Source organism: Haplochromis burtoni, unplaced genomic scaffold (assembly GCF_018398535.1).
Source record: "Haplochromis burtoni strain Fernald_Lab_line unplaced genomic scaffold, NCSU_Asbu1 Contig_102, whole genome shotgun sequence".
Classification (NCBI taxonomy): domain Eukaryota; kingdom Metazoa; phylum Chordata; class Actinopteri; order Cichliformes; family Cichlidae; genus Haplochromis; species Haplochromis burtoni.
In genome coordinates this window covers 1,033,852-1,060,237 of record NW_024582463.1, presented here as the reverse complement: position 1 = coordinate 1,060,237, position 26,386 = coordinate 1,033,852, and the positions used below count along the sequence as shown (strand labels likewise).

The window sequence follows — 26,386 nt, the reverse complement described above, 5'->3', positions numbered from 1 at the left end:
TCTTGGTTTTTTTCCTTCGTGTGGGCCTTTGGAAGTGAATTTTTCCTGTCGCTAATGTACAGCTCGCTGTAAAGGCTTGGTCACATAGCTAGAGGTGTGCGTGCACATTTCTGTGTGACAGTTGGCTTGCATTAAAAAGAGGCTCTTCAAATCGCCACGGGGTAAGCAGTGTTTATGATGCGCTACCCGCAGGAGAGAAAATAAACAGAAAAGAAACGGAAAGCCAAGAATAAATAGAATAAACACGCGAGGAGAGATGAGGTGAAGGAAGTGAGTTTGTGCTGCACCGAGAAGCGTGCGGCAAGCATTTGGAAAAGGTGAGCGAGGGACAAAGTCTAAGTCTGGAAACAGACTTTAAAGAGCTTGAAAGAAAAGCAAACAGACTCCAGGGTGGTGAGAGGGGGAAAGAAGCCACAGAAGTGAGGGGAAGGATTGTTGACAGGTCGAGCAAAGAGGTAGTCAAAGGATGGAATTGTGACCTAAATGCACAAGGATTATTTTACTTTTATTTTTTGTAAATCGCTTAAGGAACTAACAAGCAAAAGGGGAAAAGAGTAGGAGGTCTGTGTTAGTATGTTGTCCTTTTTGATTGTTTCTCCCTGTTGGGCTGTGAAATGTCATTCCCTGCAGACCTCCATTTTTATTGGAGAAAAAGACGGCAGTAGCATGCAGAGATGGAGGAAAAGAATATAACCGAATAGAAACAGCCATGAAATACAGCAACAAAACTGAGTATTTTGAAACCCAAGAGTTCTTTCTGAAAGGCATACAAATATGTCTTGTTTTTGGTTTTAAAATTAAAATTGGAATAAACGATTTACGGTAATTTAAGTTAAAGATGTTTGTTGGTGAATATTGAAACTGAGGGGGGGGGACATTAAAGACAGAAATCGAATTTAAAAAGATGAAAACATACGGGAACATTAGTGTTGTAACACATGAAGAACGTCTGACACTATTAAAGGGATGTGGTGCTGATTGAAATTCAACATAGTGAGTTTTTAGAAGAGCAGAGATCAGGTCCTGTACTATGAACAAGTTCAGCATACCCAAAGCAGTTTTTGGGCGTAGCAGCCACATGAAGCTGGTTATCAACTCTAAGGTATTCCACGGTTTCCTCCTGTGCATTCATATGAGGGATGGTGCTGGCAGCATCTGACCAACCACAAAGATGGACTGGTGTGCTTGCAGCAGAGTGGGTGAGTTTTATAAAGGCTGATGAAACTGTAATATTAGAAAAATAAACATTGCATTAATGTGCGCACTTTAGGTGCTGTTGTCACTACACTGGACTAGATCTATCTCTTTTTTTTTAGCCACAGGAGTATCTGATGGATTATCTGGTACGGTGGTGTGGAAAAAAATCTTTGACCCCTTCCTGATGTCAAATGTGTCATCACTCATCAAATGCAGTTTCTAAATTAAGGTGTTTGTTCTTAAGGGAAAAAATCCAAACCTGCGCCGCCTTCTGTGGAAAAAATGATTGCTGCAGATATTTGTTCTTTAATAAAGACTGCTGTCCATGCACACAGGGATCTTCCAGAAATGGTGATGCCATTTTCTAGAGAATCAATTGGTCAGTAGGAGATGATTTCATACCTGTTGATCTCTTCTCTCACACATAACCTGCTCTGGAGGAGCATTAGATGCTGTTGCGATTTACCCCAGTAAAAAACCATCCATAAAACAGTTACCCTGATGTTACATGGGCATCACTGCTTCATAGTGCAGGGCTCTGTCCAGCAGTGGCATGTGCTGACTTGTACAGAAAAGCAAGCAGAGCAGTGAGTGTACGGACTGCATACCTGTGCAGAGCATGCTGCAAAGAAATTGAATATAACTTCTTGCTGCTTTTCCAGTGTTACTTTTAAGCCTTATTGAACTCATAGAAGACTGTGGCCAGTGTGTTTTGACACAAACTTTATACCTTTTCCCTCTATATACAGAAAATGATACCCCTGACTGAAATTGGATTTGCCGTGACTTAACATAAAAAGCTAAAATATTTCTGCGCTGCTAGCGGATTATATGGTGTAAAATGCTAAAATCACAAGGACTTTGGGAGCTCCTGTAATCCAGGCCAGTTATACCAGTATAAGTAGTATATTGCAGAAGGCAACCAGTCGTTGTGTATGACAGAAAAGGGGGGAATTAATGGGGAAAATGGAAGATGCTGTAAGAAAAGAGGAATAAAAATAATCTGTGAAATGACACCTAATCTAACTCATTTTCCATCCCTGTTTGGCTGATCCACAGACGGTGGCTGGGCTCTATTAGTTGGACGTAATGAGCGAAAATGTACAGCACTGGCAGGAATGTAATAATTTGTTTCACGGCTGTGGATTAGGACTGTTCATGCTGGTTAAACAGATTTTTCTTTGAATATCGCTGGGATAAAGGCAATTAAATTAAAATTTGACCGAACATTAGCAATTGGGCAAGAATTGGATTGTGACTAAAGCTCTTATCTAGTCCATATGCTATACGTGAAACCACCCGTGTTAATGTGACGTGTAATATGAGAGACTGGGCTAAAGCCAGGGATCCTCATTTAATTCACTGCCACGTACGATGTGCATAAATATACACTCGGCGATCTCGCGTCGTTCCTGTTTTGAGAGCTGCCGTCTGCTCTTGTTTATATGCTGCATTTGTGGTTAAATCCCTCTAACTCATTTTGAATTATGGGCTGTTGCTCCAGGCTCCAGCAAAACCATTGATCAGGCACTTTAAATGTCAGCAATAATGAACTTTACCTGTTGACGCCAGATTAACTCTTCTGTCAGTTAGCCGACATAGGAAATGAGGTTCCTTTTTAAATTGGGAGATACACACACTCCTACACTCACTGTTCATCTTTTAGTCTTTGTTTTTGTTATTTAGTTAAATAACGTTTAATAAGCCTCTTTGGTTTGAGCTATGTATTCTGTCAGGTAGTTTCGAGTTCACCAAACCCTCTGTGAACCAGACAAGAACTCGATAACAAAATAAAATCGTGTCCTTGTTGAATAGATAGCTGCAGGATTTGGCTCCAGCCCTGCAGCTCGACCATTTCTTCTATTTCCATATTATCCCCATTAGCTCCCATTCACATTCTTGTCTCTACCTGTCTCTGCCAGGTTTGCCTGGATAATGTACTTGCTTCAGGCTCACAGGTTGCAAAGTGTCCATTCCTCATCCCACAGATGTTTTCACTACTTTTCTGGTGTGCCTGTGAAGTAGCGACCTCCCGCTCTTGTTTCGGTGTTTTCTCAGCCTGTGTTTGTGTGATACTTCCCTAGGTCATGTATGAAATGAATGAAACACTTCCACACCTTCTGCAAATGCTTTTCTCGGAAGCCGTTGGAGCCGACGTGCTTTACAGGGTGGTATTTGTAAGCGATAAACCAAATGGAGCCTGATGTTAGGTCATGCTGAAAGCAGCCGATACCTGTGCAGCAGAGGTTTATGGGTAATGCACACAGTAATGGCTGAACGCTGACACGTTACTGCCACGTCGCTGCTTTCATCCAGGAATGAAGTCGGTAAACTGAAAATGTTCCAGCGTTAAATGAACGACGGATTATGGCCGAGAAATGCCGCATTTAGCAGGGTGTTGTTTAATTTCCTTGTTTGCACATTAAAAACTACCAGAATGCTGGAGGTGATGATGTCACATGGGCATTTCTTATTGACATATTTAGGTTGCATAATTTAGCCAATATTAACAGATATAGCTATAGGTTGATATAACTTTTGTTTGGTTTATAAATGTTTCCTGCCATAGCATAATTTCGGTTTGAGTCCAGCCAGGTTCTTTTGCCAAAATCCTAAAAATCGACGAGGTGTACTTTGTCCACCAACATGTATTTGGTCTCTTCGTTTCAGTGACATCATTCCCTTTCCTCGCTACTCTTTGCTCTATAGTCTTTTTTTTTTTGTTTGTTTGTTTGTTTTGTTTAAGAAACTCAGCAGGGAGAGAGGACCTCAGCAGAGACATCATTCTTCAATAAAAATTTCTCTGACCTTTCATTTTTACAATAAAGTAAAACCTCAAGACACCTGAGTTTGCTCAGTGCCCTGTAAGCCCAAAGCCAAAGTGAAGTCGGCTTGATGTCTCTGGTGTGCTGTGACAGTGTGTGGTGCTGAGCTGAATGATGGTGATACACAGGACTCAGGATAAAAAAATATATCTTTTTAACTTTTTGAAAAGCCGAGACTCAATCTGACGTTTCACAATTGTGTTGTTTTAACCAAAGGAAGCTGCGTTCCTCCTCATAGGAGTACTGTTACTTTTTAAAACCTGCTTTGCATTTCCATATTTTGTCTAAAAATAATTGCAGGTGAGGGTGACTCAGCAGTAGGCCAGTGCATTTTCTCTTTGGTACGACCACATCATTACCCTTCTCTGATTATTTACTCCTGCTTCATAATTGTGGATAGAGCAGCAGGGTTGTGAGTTTAATGGAGAGAGCGGAATTAAATGCAATGCTCTTGTGTTTGCAGATTTATAAGTTTGATTTGAGCATGTTGCTGATGTGTGGGCTGACATCCTTTGATCTGATTAGAGAGCAAGATTACCTGTGTGCATGGGTTTGTTTGAGCGTTTCATGAAAGAGAATAAATGGAGCTAATGTCATTAATGCCGGTCATGTCGACCCCTCGTGAAGACGGCATGTCTCTGAAAGCCACTCATAAATCTCGCATGCTGCAGAGAGGGAGAGGAGTTGGGGTCAGCGGAGACCAGTGGGGACAGAGGGCAATAAAAGCGTAGAGAGAGAGAAGAGAGAAAATGCGAGATGGATGCTGAGCAGACAGAGGACAGCTTTCCTCTTCTCCCTTTTTCTCCCCAGTGTGGCCATCTGTACAGAGTGTGATTAATCATCCCGTATCCCCAGACATGGCAAGCCGATGCTGTGACACTCAAAGTCTGTGCGTGTGTGTCAGTATTGCACTTGTGTGTCTGTGTGCTTTGTTGTTGTTGTGCGTTTTAATTCTCTCGCCGAGAATTTGCCTGTATGCACATGCCTGTTATATGTTAACAACCATGTTTGTGGTCTGCTCGAGTGCGTTTGCTTGCCAGTGTGTTGGTGCGTGCGAGGAGGGGGGGAGCCACAGACAACTGGTGTCTGTGTGTGACATTTATGACACATTCTATTTGTTTATCGTTGTGCTGCCACCAGTTACGACCAGTCCCCGTGGCAACCAAGCATCCTTGGTGTTAATTAGCGACATGTCCCAAATGGTCTGCTTGAGTGGAAAGGGAGAGAGACTAATGGAAGTGGTGTAGGTGTGAGAATTTAGGATAGAAGAAAGCATAAAAACAAATGATTTAAAGGAAATGTAATCGTGTCCCCACTACATTTTGTTTTTGAATAAAGATGATAAACAAAAATATTACAAACATCCCGTCTGGGTGCAGCTTGTGTTCTGTACACGATCTGCTCCTGGCACACACAGTAATTGTTTTTGCATTTAGGCAAAGAACACTTGGATACAGTTATCAATTATCAATAGCAACTTGCATGCAATCATTATGAGAACTGCTGATAAATATTCTATAAATATGTAATTGAAGCCACAATGTCTGAAGCTTAATCTAAGCCTGGTAGTGGGTTAATCCAAAATGGGACTTATGGTGCTCCCACAAAACACAAAGTTTTGGCATTATACATTTATTTAGACATGTCTCTGTAACGAAGTTATTTGACACCACATTGTACTTGATGTGCAACTTAAATTTTGCGCACGTTCAACGTGGGTGAAAAATTGATTCATGCAGTTTTTGCAAAATCCCATCATCAGGGGGTCCTGCAGGAAATTTGTGTCATGACTTACAACATTTCCAGAATCCTCTTTTAACCCTACGCCATAACCTTCCACACCAGGTGGCCACTTTGGGTGGCTGTAGCTCAGGAGGTAGAGCAGGTCATCTATTGATCGGACATTTGGTGGTTCAACCCTAGTCTGCATGCCAAGTATCCTTGGGCAAGATATTCACCTATTCACACGAGCACTTTCTATGATTTTAAGTGCTAACTAACATTCACACATTAATTGGAGAGCAATGTAGGGCTAATATGACATGTTGTATTAAGTGCTTAGTAGTATAAGAATCCATTCAGTTACTGTGGGCTGCATCAACCTGATGTGTAGTTTGAACTTTTGAGGGTAGCTGTAACTTTAAGACGGGAAACACAGAGCACTTGGAACAAAGTGAGAGATACTTAAAGTTGGGAGAATATTTCTGCGTCTTGCTTCCATGTTTCCTGTGGGATTGTATTCAAGTCTAATAACACGAGACAAAGCTTCACTTAAATTCAGCATGGACCACAGTGGCTACATATGCTGTGATATGGGGCAGGAGCTCCACTAATTTTAGCTCCACTCTACATGTGCATGCTTCCTGGTCTGGGAGAAAAGATTATTTGATGTGAATATTGGTGAGCAGTGGGTAGACTTGGAGAGGAGGCAGGTTAGTCATAATTAACTATGAGGAATGGTATGATGAAATGGAAAAGGGATAGGGCAGAGGAGAAGAGGGTAATGGAATGGGGAAGTAGTGAAGGATGATGGACAACGAGGAGTAGGCGCCATGGTGAAATGGGCAGAGCAAACATGCTTTGGATGGATAGCGAGTCAAACACATTCAAAGACATAATGTACTTAATTTTGTCTGACCAAAAGAATAAAACCAAATATGTAAACATGACAATACTACTAATAAAGGCCGCAAATTAAAAAAAGGGAAAGAGCATATGGAGAAAACCAAAACATCTAAAGATAAAGATTGGACATAGCGTGCACAGGTTTAGGTTTTGAAGCTAGATCGAAAAGAAATGTATATATTTTTTTTAAATAGCTATGCTGTCATGTAAAAGCAAAAACTAAAACCTTGGACAGCAGGTTACGACGATACCACCCTGATTATGACAGATCTTATCTGAACTTGGAAGCTAAGCAGGGTAGGGCCTGGTGACTACTTGGATGGGAGACCACCTGGGAATACCAGGTGGTGTAAGCCTTTCCTTTCCCTGGCTGTAGCTTTGGAGGTCATCTACTAATCGGAAGGTTGCTGCTCCAGTCGGCAAGATGCTAACCTCAAATTGCTCCCTGCACACTCTGTGTGAATGTTGGATAGAAAGTACTTAAGTGTAGAAAGCGCTGGTATAAATGGGTGTGAATGGGTGAATGACACATGTAGTATAAAGCGCTTCGAGTGCTCAGAGTAGAAAAATGCTATATAAGAACCAGTCCATTCACCATTTACAAATATTATTCAGGCACTACTAACCCTTTGAGGTCAGAATATGGCAGAGCAGTTACTTTTAGCTGTAACCTGTAGGACAAATGATTCTCTTAACCCTTTAAGACCTACCATAGAACCAACTCCGCCAGAGCTTACTTTTACTTATTTTTACATGCTGTAGTGCCATTTTTGGGAGCATTTCAAGTTGATATACATCAATACAACCATTATAGGCCAAATTTTAATAATATGTCTTCATTAAGTGTATAGTAATTACATACATTGCAAAAAAGTGCAATAAACTACAAAAAAATTGAAAATCATTTTTGTTTTTTAACATATATTTCTAGTTAGAGAAATTTAAGAGGCTTATCCCTCAAAACTGTAAATACAAAAAAGTTGCACAAAATAGTTTCCCACCACAGGAAATTTATTTTTATTAGTGTCTTCATAGTTATATTTTTGGAATACACCAATTTTTATATACTGCAGCAAAAACAAAAATATTCTAATGCAAATTTGCAAAAAACGGCATGTGCATCAAAATAAACATAATATGCACTGTTGATTATTTACCTGCCGCATTAACGCGAGAGGACGTGCTGCTGGGTTGAGATTCACGAGTCCGGACCGGAATTAAAAACACGACATTCATTTAAAATTATCGGGTGTTTTTTGCATATTCGTAGTGTTTCCTCCCTTAAATGAAATATCTACTTTGCAAGTATTGCAAGTTGCCCCGTTGTCATCTGTTCTCGTAAAGTATAACCAAACTTTTGAGCCGTTTAGGCGCCGTGTTTCCTGCCAGGTAAATGACGTTCCGCAACGTGGTGACGTCATTCGGGGCGACTGGAATCGATAAGGGAATCGTTTGCAAAAATGGCAAACAATTCCAAGGAATTGAAACAGTGGGAACCGGTTCTCAACAAGAACCGGTTTTCGATACCCATCCCTACTCTTAAGGCCCTGATGGTAAAAAACTACATTTCCGCAAAATGACATCACTTCCGGTTTCGGCAGGTCATGGTGGACATGCGATAGTTCGTGCTGATAGACGTAGGAAGTGTTACAAACAGCTGATTGGATCAGCAAAGCGTGTTTCTGGAATATTATGTTTTTGTTGCTGCAAGTGCTTTTTATGCAATTTTTGCAAAGCTATATGTGGAAGGAAACCGTGACCTAGGACAAGCTGATGGCATAAGATGTAAGTACAACTGCTCCAGTTTTATATGCAAAATAATTATTGCGCTAGCTTACATGGTTGCAGTGATACCGGCATTTAAAAATAGTTACGCAAAATGGAGCCTGCCCGCTCCGACTGGCTTTAAAGGGTTAATCTCCCAGAGAAAATGTCACCGTGTCACTTTTACATCTACTGAAATGGAAAAATAGAAAAACAAGGATATCTTGGAGAGATGGAGACAGTGAAAATGAGCAATGATTGAAATTCATGGAGGAAATGAGATGGTGAAGAAACCAAGTATTATGATGATTACAATGCAAAAAAGAATCAAGCAGGCATTTAAGAACCAGGGTTGAACAAACGGAGCCACAAAAAACCAAAAAATAAACAAAAACTTTTTATAACAGTATAAAGCAGTTGTGACTGTGCAGGCGAGCTGGTGAGGAAGGGGAAAGGCAGAGGAGGCTAAAGAGATATTTTAGGGGTGAATAGAGAAAAGAATCACAAAGGTTTGTCCAATGTCACAAAGATGGCACGGAAAAAAGGACAAGAGGGTGCAACAACAAGAGAGGGAGAAGTGGCAGCAAGGACGGGATCCGCAGAAACTCACGAGTATCACAATGTTTTTCAACAGCAAAATAGCTCAGGCTGTTATAGCATTAACAAAAGGAAAGAGCACTTGCAAGGACAGAAGTACTTCCATCAACAGATGGATTTCAAATGGGGGGGAAAAGAATGAGCAGAAACTCTTGGGGATAGATGGAGGTGAAAAGAGGCTGGAGTATTTGAGGAAAGAAGAAAACGAGGACAACGGAGTGATCCTGGAGAGGATGGTGAAGTGGTACCCAGACTAAAAGTGCATGATAGAGGAGGCCTGTGAACTGGAGCTTTCTGGCAAAACTCAAAAGTTGAAGATTTACGTTAGATTATAGTTATCTCAAGTAAACTTGAGGGCAAGAATAACTCTTGATATAATGTGTCGTCTTGCCTCGAACGTATTAACAAGGCAGAGGAAGGGGCAGCGATTGAGATGGGATGACTGCAACGGATGATGGAAGAAATTGCTTGGATGGTGGAATGATGCTGTGCAGACTGTGAGGGAGATGGTCTGATGAGAGCTCACACTGTTAAATCAGACGCGTGGCAGTTGTGACACTATCTTCAGCCGCTGGCTGAGAGAGACGAGCACGATGAGGAGAGGATGGTAATGAGGATTTGGAGCGTTTGGGAGGAACTAGGAGCCAGAGTGAATGTTTGTCATAATGTCAAGCATTCAAACAGCCATCCTCCTCATGTTGGCACAGAGGAATACAGGTTGGGCTAAGGAGGTGGAGAAGGGAACTGTGGGCAGACATCTTACAGGGATCCGTGGCCTGTTTATGTTTGTGCCCCACATATTAGTACTAATATATTTTAATCAGTCTGAGCCCTGGGGTGTCAGAATACATTTGCTCAGTTTGAGTCTGGGTACAAGACGAATACTAATATATTTTAACGATCCTAAGCCTCGGGGTATTAAGACTGAATTTACTCAATTTGGGGGCTAACTTAACACCCATATATTCCAAGGGACACCTGACATAACAGTTTATTAAACAGAAGCCATGCACTAATACAATTTGTGGCATTGCTATCTACGCTGCAAACATCGGAGCATCCCGGATTGTCTTCAGTTCAGTTTTTAGGTGTTGATTTGTTTTGAATATCAGGGCACCATAAGCATTTTGTGCTAGTTTAACAACAAAGGTGCACGTTGTGTGTAGTTGTAGAGTAGTGCAAAGATCCCGCAGCGCACAAGTTGGATGTTATATCAGTATTAAAGCAATAAAAAAAGAAAAATCTGGTGTTTTCTGCCACTGTGGTTCCAGAGTCATGTTCACATTGTTCTCTTTAAGGACTTCAGCCTAAACATAGTCATGCTCTTATAATGTCCTTGTTTTGTGCACAGGTGTAACTTGGAAGTATTATGATTTAACACTGTAACACACCAATGTTTACCAGTTTTACCTTTTTTTGTAAATTTTTAATCTTATGAGGAAATGAAATGTTTTCATAAAACTTGAAAGTGACATTTTGATCTAGGTATTAAAAATGCCGACAGCATCCCCTAAAATATGTCTACAGCTTAAACACTAATCAGCTAATTAACCTGAATGGGGTAATTGTACTATATTGAGAGGCCATTTGGACCATCTGGACTCTTAGACTTTGTTGCCATCCTAAGTCGGTCTAGCACAAAAGTTCAGCATGCTCGTGTGACCCGTGCCACAAGCTGTCACAGACTAAAATGAGTCATAGCGTGGCAGCAGTGCTAGAGTATAATTTTGAGTTTAAATCCCAGTGTGTCCAGATCTGTACTTAGTTTAGATCCCCCACAGTGAGAGCCTCCGTAAGAGCTGTCAACGGTCAGTGAGGCCAGCATTCATTGGATGAGAGCAGTAGCATGTTTTCAAAAAGCTGGCTCCCAGGCTGTCAGAGACTGTGTGGCTTAGGTCTCCATGTAACATAAGTATTGTTTTTAATGAATCTGGCCTCCAGAGAGCAACACAATTAACTGTATTTCCAGTCAGCTCATACAGAAATATGCATTTGAACTGAAAGTACTGTCTGAGACTTCAGAATGTCAAAGTAATACCAATGGCAGCAACAACTACAAGCATTGCAGAAGATGGAGAGGACAAGATAAGTACTGGATAACACACAGGGCAGCAGATGTAATCTATGGGATTGTAATCCACTAATGATTTTACAGATGAGTACTCTTTGTAGTTTCAATTTGATTGGTTAACGAAAACAAATGAAGGGACAAATTTTGTGTGGTACCCTTTATCTTTAGATGTTGAAAATGTGTATAAAGTAGCCAATCCAGTCCCTGCAGCTGACATTTTCAGAGGAATGTTTTCTTTTGTTTTTTGGTTTGAGTGCTAAACCACTTAACACTGACCTTTAAATCATTCAAGAATAAAAAAGGCACCTCAATCACGGGATCAGCCGGTGTTTTCTAATCATTTAATTACAACTTTCAAAACAATTTTAAGTTGTACTGTAGGCGCTTTATTGCAAAGATCCTGCCGCAAAAACACGATTTGCTCCGATTTCTTTAACTGAATGTACAAAAAAGTGTCAGGTCAGAAGCAGAGGTACATCTACAGGCCATCTGTAAAACATGGTGGAGGATCTGTGATGTTTTGAGGCTGCAGGTCAGATCTTGTTAAAATTGATAGATTTATGAACCAGAAATTTATAGTCAGATTTTGGTCCAACGTAAGGGGCAGGATTACAGTTACAAACCTCACAGCTGCATGTGGATTTGTTTTGTTGCTTCATATATGATTATAAATATTGCTGACAAGTCTCATGCAATATACAATACATTGGACTGACTTGGTCAGAACTAGAGGAGCTGCTGAGTCTGTTCAGCAGAACAATATGTTCTTTCACATACTTGTGAATGGATCCGGTTGCAGTTTTGATTAGAGAAAGAAATGCTGCAGAGACTGAGGAAGTCAAAGATAAGAGTGTGTGTGATGCATCATGCATTACTGCAGGGGTAGATCAAGGCTTGAGCATAATAATCAAAGTGCTTTTGTCCTTGTTAGACAAAAAAGACATGCCCACACAGTAAAGACATGCGCACAGACTCGTGCAGAATGACTGGTTTATACTGGTGCTTTTACATTGCAGCACGAATAGCCACTCTTTTCACACACAAACACACTTTGATTATATTATGCATATCCAGTTTCCTGTTAATCTGTCAGAGTAATTCATCAGTTTCATTGATAAAAATGTAGCTCATTAATTCATTGGTCTTTGTAAAAAGATGGCATGTGAGGGAGAGAGAGAGATGAGGCAGACAGAGGGGTCATAAACAAAATAAGACAGAATGAAAATTAATTTGGATTGCACGTATGCATGCATATAAAAATGGGACGCTTAATAGTTTTCAATTTCAACTGAATATTCTGCTGCGTTTGTGTCCTTTTAAAGGAGGGCAGATGGAAACAGGTCTGCGATGGAGCGTTAGCAGATATTAAAAACCCAATTTTACAGTTGAGCACAAAGCGTGGGTAAGGATATTTAAATAGTACACACCACATACACCTATCAGCTGTGGCGTGTATTTAAAAACTATTTACAGTAAGAAACAAAGTTGGTTTCAGGCAGAGTTCAAGCTGAAAAAGATGTTGGAGGAATAGACTGAAAGGGCAAGTTGGGAGTGTATTGAGGCAAAAGTCAAAGAAATGGCAAGACCTCACCAGAAGGTTTTGGATGAGAAAGATATAGTGAGTAAAGGAGTTTAGATGAGGGTGGATTAGGAGGGATAAAGCTGTACCTGAGGAGATGGACACAATGGAAAGGGAAATGCCGGATAAAGATGAAACGTGGATGTGAATTTGAGACGTAGGAAAGATTAAAATGTATTTGAACAGTTAGATTTTCCTCTGTTTTCCTCACTTATCTCCATCCTCTTTTCATAAAAACAAATATTTATGCAAGTATTTGCAATATTTTTGTGATGATTTTTGTATTTTAATACCGTTGCAATATATGTTGAATAAGGAAGCTTTGTAGAAACGGCTGTTTGATATGTAGCTTCACCTATTTGAGATATAAGGTAGTTGGACAGTTGACTAAAAAGTTGTTTAGGTATAGGTTGTTCACCTGTTAAATCTTCTCAGAACGATCCTTAATGATACCATTCTTTAAATTTTTTTTATTTATACAGCACCAAATCACAACATCAGTCGCCTCAGGGTCTACCTGTATGGCAGGGTAGACCCTACAATAATACATGCAGAGTAAAACCCAACTACAACCCTATGAGCAAGCACTTGCTTGTGACAGTGGGAAGAAAAAACCCTTTTAAGCAGCTCAGGGAGGGGCGGGGCCATCTGCCTTGACTGGTTGGGATGAGTGAAGGAAGACAGGATAAAAAGACATGCTTTAGAAGAGAGCCAGAGATTAATAACAAGTATGATTCAATGCAGAGAGGTCTATTAACACATAGTGAGTGAGAAAGGTGACTGAAGAAGAAACACTCAGTGCATCGTGGGAATCCCCCAGCAGCCTACGCCTATTGCAGCATAACTAAGGGAGGATTCAGGGTCACCTGATCCAGCCCTAACTGTATGCTTTATCAAAAAGTTAAGTTTTAAGCCAAATCTTAGGAGACAGACACTATCTCTAATTTTGAGTCCAAACTGGAAGCTGTTTCCATAGAAGAGGGGCCTCCCATTCAACTTTTAAGTACTCCAGGAGCAACAACTAAGCCTGCAGTGCGAAAGCAAAGTAGTGGAGGCAATGTGATGCATAGCATCCACTTGCGACAAAAGACAGGAGCAGTTGGATGAATGGTGAAGCGTGCAGGGACATACTGCCCGCTCTAATTTAGTCAAATGCAGCAAGTTCATTGTGACTTTGAAGAATACTTTCATTTTACATTCAGTCTCTCACTTCATCTTAACCTCCCTATTCTTGAGTTCACTACTGCATATAACACTAAAGGCTAAAAGATCCACCATCTTTTTGATTGGCAGCTGCAAACATGACAAAGGAGGAAATCTATTCTTTGTCCGTGCTTTCCAACCTTAGTTGTCATGGTCTGACGGGACTTGATGGAAAATTATGCATTTTATTTAAGATTATTTGAAAGACAGGAACGGGTATGCAGTTTGTTGTAAATCCACAGTTGGGTTATTGCTATATTTTTCTTCAAACCCCTTAAATTAATGCTTGGTGTCTGCACTTCACTTGGATGTTGACTGTTTAATTTCAGATCTGATGTTGTGTCATACAGAGAGAAGGTACAGAAAAGTTGTGACTGTCCAAATATTTTTCAAACTCTTTATGTGCTTAGAGATTCAAATGTCTGTGTATATATCTGAATAGTTTTAGGCAACTAAGATAATTTGTTTCCTCAAATTGATGATTTAATTTAATGTTGGTGTTTTGTTTGTTTGTTTTTTAAAGTGCAATTTGACTTTAACTGATTTCTACTTTCTTTTGTTGAGCTCTGTGCTGCTGATGCGTTCCTTTACTGTCATTTGCTTTTGTGCCTGGTGTTAGGGAGCTGCAGTGTTTTGTTTCTCTCAGGTTAACGCTTGTAGGCTGAAAGTAATACTTTTTTATTTTATTTATTTATTTATTTATTTATTTTTGAGCATCTATCTGCATCCCCCTGCTGAACACCGATGTTCTTCTTCACTTTCTGTGACACAGTATGTACAATGCAGGTTTAAAAGTGGTGTTAAAATAAATCTAGGAGATGGTCTTTTGGCTCAAAGCCCCTGAAGGTTCTTTGGTGAGTCAGGATTGGAAAAAGTTCTCTGCTTCTGAACTTTGCTCTTGATCTATATTTTTCACCTGTTGCTGCTACACCGATTGAACGAAGGACCTGGCAGCCCACCCAAATGTTTTCCCATAAAACTGGCTAACTAATAATCCCTCTTTCCCTCCCTTTTTTAATATCTAGCATTATAACTTCACTTCCCTTAACCTTGGCTTGTCATACCTTAGTTCTTAGGCGGCATCCACACAGGGAGGGCTGTGATTACAGTGACCAGAGACGATGTAAAGTCCATGAAATTTAGCAGTTTGAAGCAACGACTGGTTGAGTAACAGTCGGCTCCATGAAGTGACCTGAATTAAACTCAACTATGAGCAGCAGTTGAAGCCACTAACATTGAAAGTAAAGTGCTGATTAATATGATGTCATGGTAAAGACATGAGGTTACCTCATGTCCACCAGTGATCAACCGTGGGCTGCAGAGTGATGCACAGCGGGCACTTTAAGTCGATGAAGCTTCACTTTCACGTTTGTTTTTTTCTTTTATCATTTAATTGAAATTTGCGTAGCAGCTTTACCTTAATCTCTGGCATTTTCCTCAGCACTCCTGATACTCCCTCTTGCTCTCACCCCACTTCACTCCCACTTTTGCTTCCTAAGCTCCCACTGTTTGCGTTTGACTTGGCTACATCGCACTCTGGCTTTGCCTTCTTTGTCAATTCCCCTTACAGCTCTCCTCCCTCAACTTTGCTCTTTTTCTCTGTCTATCTGTCATGTATTTTTAATGCCTTTGAGACCTTCAAGTCTTTGCTAGTTCAGCTTGACTTCAAAATAAAACAGTTGAGTTCTGTATGTGTTGGATGGGAGGGGATGATGAGAAGGGAAGGTCTGCAATGCATGAGGTGACAGGTACAGGACCAGGCCTTGATTTTAGACGTGTGGGGTGTTTTTGAGAGAGTGAGGGGGAAAAAAAGACATGGAGCAGACGATTCATATGAACATTCAGCAGATCATCAAGTACATGAACCAGTTAATGACACAGATATCAGCCTGTACACAAACCTACAGTTTTCTGGTAAACAGAGACCAGTGTATAACACAGTCGATCACATTGGAAGCATTTCAGGAAATAAAAGGGATGAATAGTCTGTGTATTGCTTTTTCTATCTGATAATTTCTTTGTAACAGATGAATTGATGAGTTTTAATTTGTTGACTCATTCTAAATATTATAAAACCAGCTGCTATTTGTTTACCAGATTCCTTATCTTAGAAAGGGATAATATTCTTTCCTCTTGTTTGGACTAGCCTAGCAGTCTACGGTGATGCTCTTGTCTTGTATTTGCTGTAGCATTTAGTGCAACCAGTGCTAATCTCTTATTTGTATGCTTTGAACACACAAGTAGGTCCACTTCATGAATATGTTGTTATTGTTGCATATATAAAATATAAAAGTGACAGAATAATAGCTGGATTCATCTTAAGAATTGGCTGAAAGTTGAATGACTGTAGGAACAAAGTTGGAGCTGGTGGAGAAATGGAGTAAAAATCAGGATGGTGCAATGGAGGGAGGGGAGAAGAAGTTTGAAGTGACCTACTTATCCAGAATCAGATGCTTTTTGTTATACTGTATAGAGAGCGTGAGGAGATGAGAGAGAAGTGATTGCCAGTGAATTTTGGATTGTGTTGTTGCTTTGTTGCTATGGTGTTGCATTTCCTAATGCAGACATGAGAATGAAAATGGAGACAGAAACCACACAAAGTAGTCTGTGATCAAATTTTTCTCTTCCATTGAATTTTATCTTATCTTTGTCCCTCGGCCGTAGAAGGCTGTTGGGGTATTGTCGTCGTCCTGCTGGGCAGGCGCAGTCGGGCAGGCAACGTAGACACGAACGAAGCGACTTAAGAGTTTGAAATTGATACCCTAATCGTATCTACTAAAAATCACAGACGGATTTGAATCTGTGATGTTGACCTGAAGTTCAAGGTGAGAGGTCAAGTTTTTTGAAAGTCTTGTGAACATGATAACTTGAAGGAAGTGACCTAGGATTTTGAAATTCATACCATAGGTTGTATCTAGGGCTGGGCGACATGACCCAAAATTCATATCTCGATATTTTTTAGCTGGATGGCGATGTACGATATATATCTCGATATATATGTTTTTTTAAGCCATAAGGGTTAAGTTCTTAGTTCTTAGTCAAAGCTGTGTCCCAGATGTCACACAGGCACTTTTATTAACATACAGCGTAGATGTACATGAAGAAAATACTCAAAAATAATATTATTCAATAGTAATGCTCCATAAATAAAAGAAAACAATGTTTTTGTGCATAACAAAAAGCTCACAATTGTGCAGTCAAAATGTAATCTAAAAGACGCTGAGCATAATAACAAAGGCAGATTTCACAGCTGCTCTGTTCCCAACTTGTACTGCGTGACTGACAGCCTGGAGTTTGAAATCTGCTTCATAACCACGTCTCTGAACAGGTGCCATTTATGGTCCTTATACACACACAATACAGTAATATTACGTTGAAGCACAGTACGTATCACTCCGCGAGGCTCCGGACTACGGTAGCCGTAATGCTCCGACAATCCAGCAAGCGGTGCAGCTCCGTAGCTTACCAAAGTCGAACTAAAACATTTATTGACAGAATGCTGAACGCAGTGTTCAACATAAAATCGGTTCGCGGTCAGTAAGCACAACCAGAATTCATACATAAGGCGCGCTGTCGATTTTTGAGAAAATGAAAGGATTTTAGGCCGTGCATGGCGTTAGCGCGGTTAGCTCGTTAACACGTTGACGCCGTCCAGCCCCACGCACGGGGCGATCCGCGGTAACTCGTTAACGGAGATTTGCCGTGTCCATCTTGTCGTTGCCTGCAGGTGAAGCGATGGGGGAGTTGTGTTCAGTGAAGGAGAGGCGAGGCCCAGTAACGTTGCGTAGAGACAAAAGTGGACGAAAGAGAGGCAAACCTGCGGCTCCAAAAGTACAATTATAACGTAACATATACTATATCGATATAAACTATATTGTCACATCTTATATCTCGTATGAAAATATATCGATATATCGCCCAGCCCTAGTTGTATCTACTAGGAGGCTGAGGGTTGCCACTGACTGGCGCCAGGATTTTTCTCCCATCAAAGTGCCTTTTCCCCCCTCCTCTCTCTCTCTACATTGTTCCTCAGTTGCCATATTTTCCACCCCCCTCTGTTTTTGTCACATGATTAAAAAGATAAATGTGCAAAAGGTTTCGTAATGTGTTATTGGCACACAGCAGCTTCCTTTTAATCTGTCATCTGTATGTGTTTGCTGATGGTGCTGATTGCATCTGTGACCAGGAACATCATCTTGTGATTTCTGGGTGTTGCTACAGGAATAAAATTAGGATCATAATGTGGGTTTTTTTTGTTGGTTTATTTTCTTCTTTTTTCCTCTTTTTTTCTATCTTGGGTTGCTGCAAAAAGTTTTAAAATTTATCTCTACGCTGCATGGCAGGGTGGCACTGTATAATTTTAGAAAAGAACAAATTGAGATTGATTGTATTGAAGCACACAGAACAGATAAAGGCTGACAAACTGCTCGTGTCTGCAGCTGTCGGTGTTTAATATATAAATAAATTCCACTGTGAATAACATTTATAAAGCAATAAGTGCACAGATACTATTTTAAAAGTTAAATGCAATTTAGCAATGGAAACTGCATTTTGCAGTTTTTTCTTTGTTTGGTAAAATGTGAAATGTTTGCATGTTATTAAAAGTAGCATTTCATGTCAAATTTGACGTTGAACCACGTAGTAATCTGAGTTTTTAAAAAAAAGCACCTTTAACTTTTGTTCTGGTTGTTAATGAACTCTTTATTTGCTGCATAAAAAATACTGCTTTCTGTAACTTTGACAGTTCTATAACAAAATCTCAATGAAGGCCTTTAATTTATTGGACATATTTGCATACACAGAGGAAGTTTATATGAAACGCAGGGGTGGCCGATTAATGTGCTGAACCTTGAACCTTGAATTAATATTTTTAATTCAGCACACTCATGTGTCCCTCGGTTTCACACAACTACTGAACATGGACGATTCCTTTTCTTCTTCTTCTTTTTTTTTTTTTACTGTAAAAGAGTACAGAAAAACATATCTGTGTATGTGATAGATTTGTAAAAAAAAAAATGTAGCCGACTTTATGAACCTAAACAGCATGCTCCTGCAGGCGCAAGAAATACGTAGCATTGAAGCAACAAGTACATCAAAGATCTGTTGAAGTTGGAATTGACGAGGAAGCTCTTGGATATTAGGATGGTATAGGCATAGCCTTAAGATGTGTTCGGCGGCGTCACAGTGAGGAAGATGGGCAGCGCAGATGAAAGCTGATAGATGGTTTGAACTTTTTGGGTGAGCCAGAAGAAGATGAGAGAAGTCTCGACAAGCCTGAGCAGTGGCTAAGGCTTCTGCCGCAGGCGAAGAAGTGCCACATGCACACGCAGGAAAAAAAATCCTTTAATATTGCACTAGCAATCAAAAGTAAAGCACACTGGTAGAAAATCCAAATACCTTGACTGGGGATGATGGCGTTTCACATAAAGGTCCCCAACTGTGTTGAGCAGAGCAAGATTTTTAAATCCTGATAAGTTGTGTGTCCAACTAAAACAGCCACACTGAGGTAGTCTTTCATTTGACTTATGCTCAATGTTGCAAAAGACACATTCAGTGGGAACAAGTCGTCATGGATCTTATAGGAGTCAATTATCACCTCAAGGTCAGACCATGCAGTGCTCAAAATAATCAAAGACCTACCTTTCACTCTAACTAGCTAAATGAAGCCTACAAAGTTCATGATGGTACAATCCGAAAAAGCCTGAACAAGTGTGGCTTCTTTGGAAGGGCCAGTAGAAAGCCTCTACTCTTTGAAAGAACATGGCAGCACAGCTTAGATTCAAGATTCAAGAACTTTATTGTCAATACAACAGTATACATGGTATACAGTGTACCCAAATTCTGTTTCACCCCAAGCCCCCATGGTGCATTATAAGTATATAAAACGTATATCTCCAAGAGATATCAAACTAGAAGTTACAAATAAATAACGTGCTAAACTTCAGTAAAATTAAGGGATAAAAGGTACTAATTACTAACTATACAATACTATAATGATAACTATACAATACTAACTGTATGATAAACAAAGACATGACAGACGATACGAAGTGGATTGTGCAGTGGTATTGAATACCAGGTTCAAGTTATGGTCCTGATATTATAGACGAGACATGTGCAAGATGCAAAATGTGCAAATGTAGTGTAGTTTAGCTTTACAAAGTTGGAACTTTTTACTGAAAATAGAAAACACGGTGGTGGAGGGGTGGGCTTGTTTTACAGTCACTGTGCTTAGGCATCTGCCAGGCACTAAGACAACCACAGTCCTCTGTATATTAAGGTCTTGTAGAGTCAAATGTGAGGTCATGTGACAGTGACCCAGTGGAAGTCCAGACCTCTGAAATGTAATGGGGCCATGTGCAAAACGTGTTGTAAAGAAGAGTGGGTCAGAACTCCTACACATCAGGCTGAAAGTCCGACAGATAACAATTCAAGTTATTCCTACCAAACTAGGTTCAACAAGCTATAAAATCATGGGCTGTGCTTTGTCACATGACTGCAGAGTCTCTGGTGTTTTTCACATAAGTGTTTAATAAATTTCACAGCAATCCAACCACATTTTTATTGCAAATCAAAACATGGACAGACCCCATTTAAATCTATAAAGTCATGCTGTTATTTTGACTAATAACAATTCAGTAATAAACCATTAAACCGGTGCAAACAGTGCAGCTTAGCCAAGAATGAGAACAAGCATGTAGCTTCTATGAGCATAAACTGCAATAAAATTTAGGTTGAAAGTAAGGGCAACCTTAATGCTCAGGTTGTAATTGAGCTTTAGATTTGCTTAAATGTAAAAAGCAGAGAGCCATTAGAAAACATTAAGGTCGAATCACACAGGACAGATGTGAACTTTGAAGGTGTTTTCTGAGGACACTCAACAAGATTTCCATATTTAAACATTAGGACCTAAAATCCAACAGCTTCCCTGAGGTGATGAAACTTTGATGGTTCTTGTCTAGGCTGTTGAGTTACCATGTTTGAATTTATTCTCCTCAGACACTGTTTGTTTTTATTTTTTGAGTATAAACTTAGACATCACTAGCTCTCTTCAGAATCTCATAGGCATTGACAGGTGGAAACTGTATGTGCAAGATCTGAGGATTTATTTCCATGCAGTACATACGCGTGTAAACATGGATCTTCATAGCAGAGGTCTGCATCTCCTCCTGAACCAACTTATATCTGCTGTGGCTGCAAGTCTATGTAAGTGTGGACTGCTAGTAATTCAAATAAGTGTGTTTGTGTCCATTGAACCTCCGTCCAAACCCCCAAACAGCTTGTAGTGCTGTCACAGACATCTGGTTGCCACTGACTCTAATGGTCACACGGATGTTAAATACTACATGAGGGTGTGTGTGTGTGTGTGTGTGTGTGTGTGTGTGTGTGTGTGTGTGTGTGTGGCATCGAACATCTCTGCCCCAGTATTTCTTCCTGAGGTTATGCTGGGAGTCACTTTGTTTGGATTTTTGCTTGGTGTTGGACAAAATGTGGACATTTATGGGTACATTTTTAAGGAGCTGTGTGTGCGTGATTTTTATTTTTCATATTTTCTCCTCATGATGGTAGTGAGGAATCATGGAACAGTTACTACTGTATGTAATTAGGTGATTAATGGCAATTTTTAATAGAGGAATATATGAAGGAGGGAGGGATGAAATTGTGAAGAGATTAAGAAGGAAGAGGGTTCAAGCAAGGAAGATGGCAGTCGAAGTGAAGTGCTGGGCCACGGGTGTGTGGGGTGGGGCGAAGATGGGAATTACACAGGAGTAGAAAGGAAATAAAAGGAGGAAAGGGGTGAAAATGAGTGGGAGGATGATGAGAATATGAAGAGAGGGGGAAATTAATGTGTTCTGAGGAGTAGAAGCAAGGCAGAATGGGTGATAATTGACAGAAGATTCAGAGCTAAAAAGGGAGAAAATGAAAAGGAGGAAAAACTGTGAAGAAGCAGTCTTCTATTGCTTATTAGGGTCATTACACGTCCGTCTGGAACACACACTCTGAGAGGATTGAAAGGAGAAAGCAGTTCAGTATGAGTATCAAAAAATGGGCTTTTGATAAATGGCAACAAGAATCTGAAAGCAGGGCATGTGTGCTCTGCAGTGTGCACAAACATTTACTGTCAAATTAGTTAGTACTTGGCTATAAATATGTTTTTATTATGAAGGACACAAACACATCTTTGGACTTGGCCTAAAAATGTATCGATGCTGCTGTGAAGTGGTAAATAGAGGGAAACGGAAGGCAGGAGGAAAAATAAACACTGAAAGTCAGAGCAGGGAAGAAAGGAAGAAAAGATTTTAAATGAAGTAAAAGAGGATAAATAAAGCCAGTGATACCCCAGGGAGACATACAGGGAGGAAAGTGAGGTAGGTAATGGTTTTGTGAGATGGTATAAAATAGAACCTGTACTGTACAGGACAGGAAATGAAGGTGAAATTGAAAGTATAGGAGTAAAAGTGAAATAAAGTATCGGAGTAGATGTACTTTAAATTCATGCACTTGTACAGCAGCTGTGGATTACAGCCACAGATAATGGAAAAATATGCACTAAAAGATTTTCCTTTGACAGTGTGACTGGATTGTTTGCAGTAGAAGGATCCTCGTGCATGTAAGAGATGACCAGTGCAGGTTTTTTTCTTTTCCAAAATTCAAAAATAATTTCAGTGAAAGAAAATGATTTTACAAAAGGCTCCTTTCATGCATCACTGAAAGTCTCCAGTTAACTTTCTGTTAATGAAATGAGAATGTTCATGTCTCCCTGGTTTCAGACTTTGCTAATAACTTGTGAAAGATTGTAGAAAATGCAGAGTAACTTTTAATTGAAGCAAGGAGAAATTGCTTTGCTGTCGTTAGAGTAGCCATGATTCAGCTGAGTCGGATTTATGTAACCAGTGCAGCCATTAATTCTGTGAAAAGGTCTCTGTTTAAAATAAATAAACCTCTAGTGTTTGTCCCTTTGTGTTATAGTGAAGTGTGAGAGGTCCCGCTTATTATCAACATAGGCATTAAGTTCTCCAGTCAGTGGAGTTGGGTATTAAAGCAGACCAGCGTAAAGCACCTGTAGCTAAAGGCCAGTAGCATCACATGGATGTACTACATACACATAGAACACCATCAATTTAATTTGTAGCAATTTTTTTGTCAAATTTGTTACCCGTCTGATACCTCTGAGATAACATTAACATAATCTTTTTGAGTCTCTGTAAATAATATATAGACGGCAGGATTTTTTAGACTACACTTGGGTGCATAGTTGCTTTAGTATTTTCATTTATTTGAGAATAAAAGTCTGGATGGAGCAAATAAGGATCTGGCTGTGTGTGCTGCCTTAGGTGTTCCACGTCTTAGATGTATTCCAGTATTGAAGGCAAACGCCAAGGTTTTCTTTTCACATACGTTCATAAATAATCGAGGTAGTAATGCATTGCTTTCAGAGCTTGTGCATGTTCTCAGTGAATGTGTGACCATAAGAAATGCGCAGGAGAGAGATGACGTCCTTCTGAGGCAACAGTCTGTTACTCATGACTGGCCCTGATTTATCTGCTTTCTGTGCCACATACAAAGATGTCACCTTGTTATGCTCAACTGGAACAGCATATATGCTGTGTGATTTTTTTCACACTTTGATTCAAGGTTCTTCTGTCATTAGCTCTTCGGAATATTAAATACCATAACCATTATGGTGTCAGTGGAGACTGAGCTTATGGCATCTGCCCACTTTCAAAAGTTAACATTTCCCTTGGAATTTCTTTAATTTAGGCTTAAGTGAAATAAAAGGTCAATATTTTAATTGAAAACTGTGGTAAACATACTGGCTCGGGGGGGGCTTGTGACAGCATACCAAGTGCACATTTTAATTTGGCACGTTGCAGTTACATGATGCAGAAGCTGTGACAGCGAGACACCCAGTTATGAAGGACATCAGTAATTAAATTCAGGAGATGGCCAGATTTTTCCAGGGCTGCACATAAACTGTCACCAAATTCCTTGGGAGTCAACCCACTTACGCATTTAGCAAAAAGAAGAGAAAAGTAGGAAGATGCTTTAGAGACATCGAGTCTTTAAAACTGGTGACAAAGTTGTGAAGTTTGTTTCTGTGTCAAGTGATTGAAAGCTGGATTTATTTCCCCCCTTTGAAGTTGGTGTTCATTTCTGACCTCCCCACAAACTTTGTATAGAGAATTAATTAAAAAGGGTCTTTTTAGGGGTCGTGAAGGACCCTCCGGCCTCATCTGGTAATGCTTGGACACACGATGCAATTCTTAAAACATGTTTGTCTTTTGTTTTGTTTCTTTGAAGTGTTGAAATAGGTGTTGGCGAATGACCTTGTTTTTACTTCACTTCCCCCTGTCTCACTTCTTTCCGTCTTCATTCATCCATGCAGCTTGACTTCAAACATTAACATGGAACATACATTTTCATCTCTCACCCAACTCCATGTGTTATTCTGTCTCGTTCCCTTCATTGCTCTCCTTACCTCTCTGTGTTTCTGCCTCTCCATCTGCTCCTCTCCAACTCTAATTGGTACGATATCAGTTGGAGCTCAGATATTGCCTTCACTTTTGGTCTGTTTCTGGCAGGCAGTGTTGTCTCAATGTTTCCTCTCCATAGATCAGATTCAGGTGCGTTCGTGCTGATTTATAAGTCTATATGTAAGCCTAGGCTGCCAAAATGCAAAAGAGTTTAACCAGGTAGCAGCAGGACTGAGTTTGACGAAGGTGGTGAAAGGTTTGAGGTGAAGGGGCTGTGAGTGAGCCTCGGTTGAGGAGTCTGTAAAGTGGGAATTGAGAGTAGAGTGGATAAAAGGAAAAACGGACTTAATGGTAAATGGTTTGGAGAGTGTTTTGAAGAGGTTTCATTGTTATTACAAAAGTAAGCTAACTGTGAAATCTGGAATAGGGTCCACTTACGGAGGCTGAGAAATTGAACCATTTCTGTGTTAAAATCCCTAAATGAGTTGAAGGTAACAAGGATCTTGTTCAGTTGTTTGTTTGAAACTAAGACCCATAATCAAAGTCATTTCACGTCTGTTTCTGCACTTTACACTTCCCTGCTGCAATGTACCACGTCTTTAAAAACACAGTATTGTCAACAGCGGGAAGCTGACCAACCGATATTAGTTTATATTACTTTCAATTTTAAAGGAACAGTCGGCCGATTTTGTAGTTTTCCTTGAAAGTTAGGAGTTGCACTTTTAATTAGTGTGTAAGTATGTCTTCCAACAATCGATGCATTGTTATAAACTCAAAGTTAAGCAATTAAAAATGCACAGGTGCGAACGCAGATTTTTTTGGAAGCCGCCATTTGCCCCACCGTCTTTACTTCAGGGGCAGAGGTTGGGCCAGTTGTGTTTATATACGTGGCCACATCCACAGCACTCCTGCTGCGGAGGCAAATGTGAGCTTGGGAGCTACGACTGATCAAACCTGTGACTTTGTTTCCTTTACCAAAGAAGTGAAAACACATTAAATCATGTTTCTGCTTTGGCCCTTTTTATAATTAAAATTGTTATTGCTGAAATAAAAGAGAGCTGTGCAACACAAATGTTTGATGAATTTGCTCTTTTTGTATAGTAAAGTGTCTTTTTGTTGTTATTGCTTGAGAGGGATTTCTCCAGTCTCTGAGTTCAGTGGTGTAAAGCTTGTCCACATGATAAATTGCAAAGCTCTCACACTGAAACTCTGTGATCTCCCAACAGTTGGATAAAACCATTTCAGTAAAACCACTGATGTGTTGTTATATGTGTAGACGTCTTAAATCAATGTTCAAATGTGCTCTCTGGACTCATTTTTTTCGTGCTCTTCACTTATTACTGTTTTAAGGTGGCATATCGACTTGGTCAAGTGAAACTTTTCAGCTCATTTGTTTGTGCCAACCGCACTGTAGTTTTATGACTCAGTTCTCTACAATCTTTACATAAGCTATTGTTGCAATTGAAGAGAAATATACCATTGATCTATGCTTCAGAGTGAGTGAAGGATAATCTGAGAGAGGCACTTTGAGCATTTGGAAAAGAAGGTAGAGATCACATTAAAGGAGACTCTTTCAGAGTTTGCAGTAACGACTGAACAAATTGCGAGGGTAAAAGGAGGGAAGATGGTGAAAAGTGGCATTATTTGATTGTGGAAATATTATAAGGAAGATAGTATTAAGCAGAAAGCCTTCATTTTAGCTTGTGTGCACATGTGCATTTACTGATTAACAGGAATCCCAAGGAAAACAGGAGGATAAAGCTGGATTATTGCATAAGGAATAAGATGACAGCCCACACAAGTGTACAAGACAACAGAGAACCGTGTGTGTGTGTGTGTGTGTGTGTGTGTGTGTGTGTGAGAAACCATTTAAGCACTTAAATTATTTGTATGTCTTGTGTGCATGAAAGAAAACGAGTTAAGATGGAGATAAAATGACGTGGTGAAAGAGTGAGAGAATTTTTCCTGTTGTACAGCGCCCTGAGCTGAAAGAAGCTGCCACCTTCGCTTTAATTATTTATGTGGTACTTGGCCTTCCATTCAAATCTGC

At 40.0% G+C, this 26,386-nt stretch overlaps 1 protein-coding gene and 1 pseudogene across 2 annotated transcripts in view; both read left to right on the top strand.

The window, feature by feature from the left end:
- The window catches only part of pcxb (pyruvate carboxylase b), a 299,933-nt gene that overhangs the window by 124,349 nt on the left and 149,198 nt on the right, over nt 1-26,386 (top strand). The window lies entirely within an intron of this gene.
- LOC121814910 lies at nt 6,885-7,003 on the top strand (annotated as a pseudogene).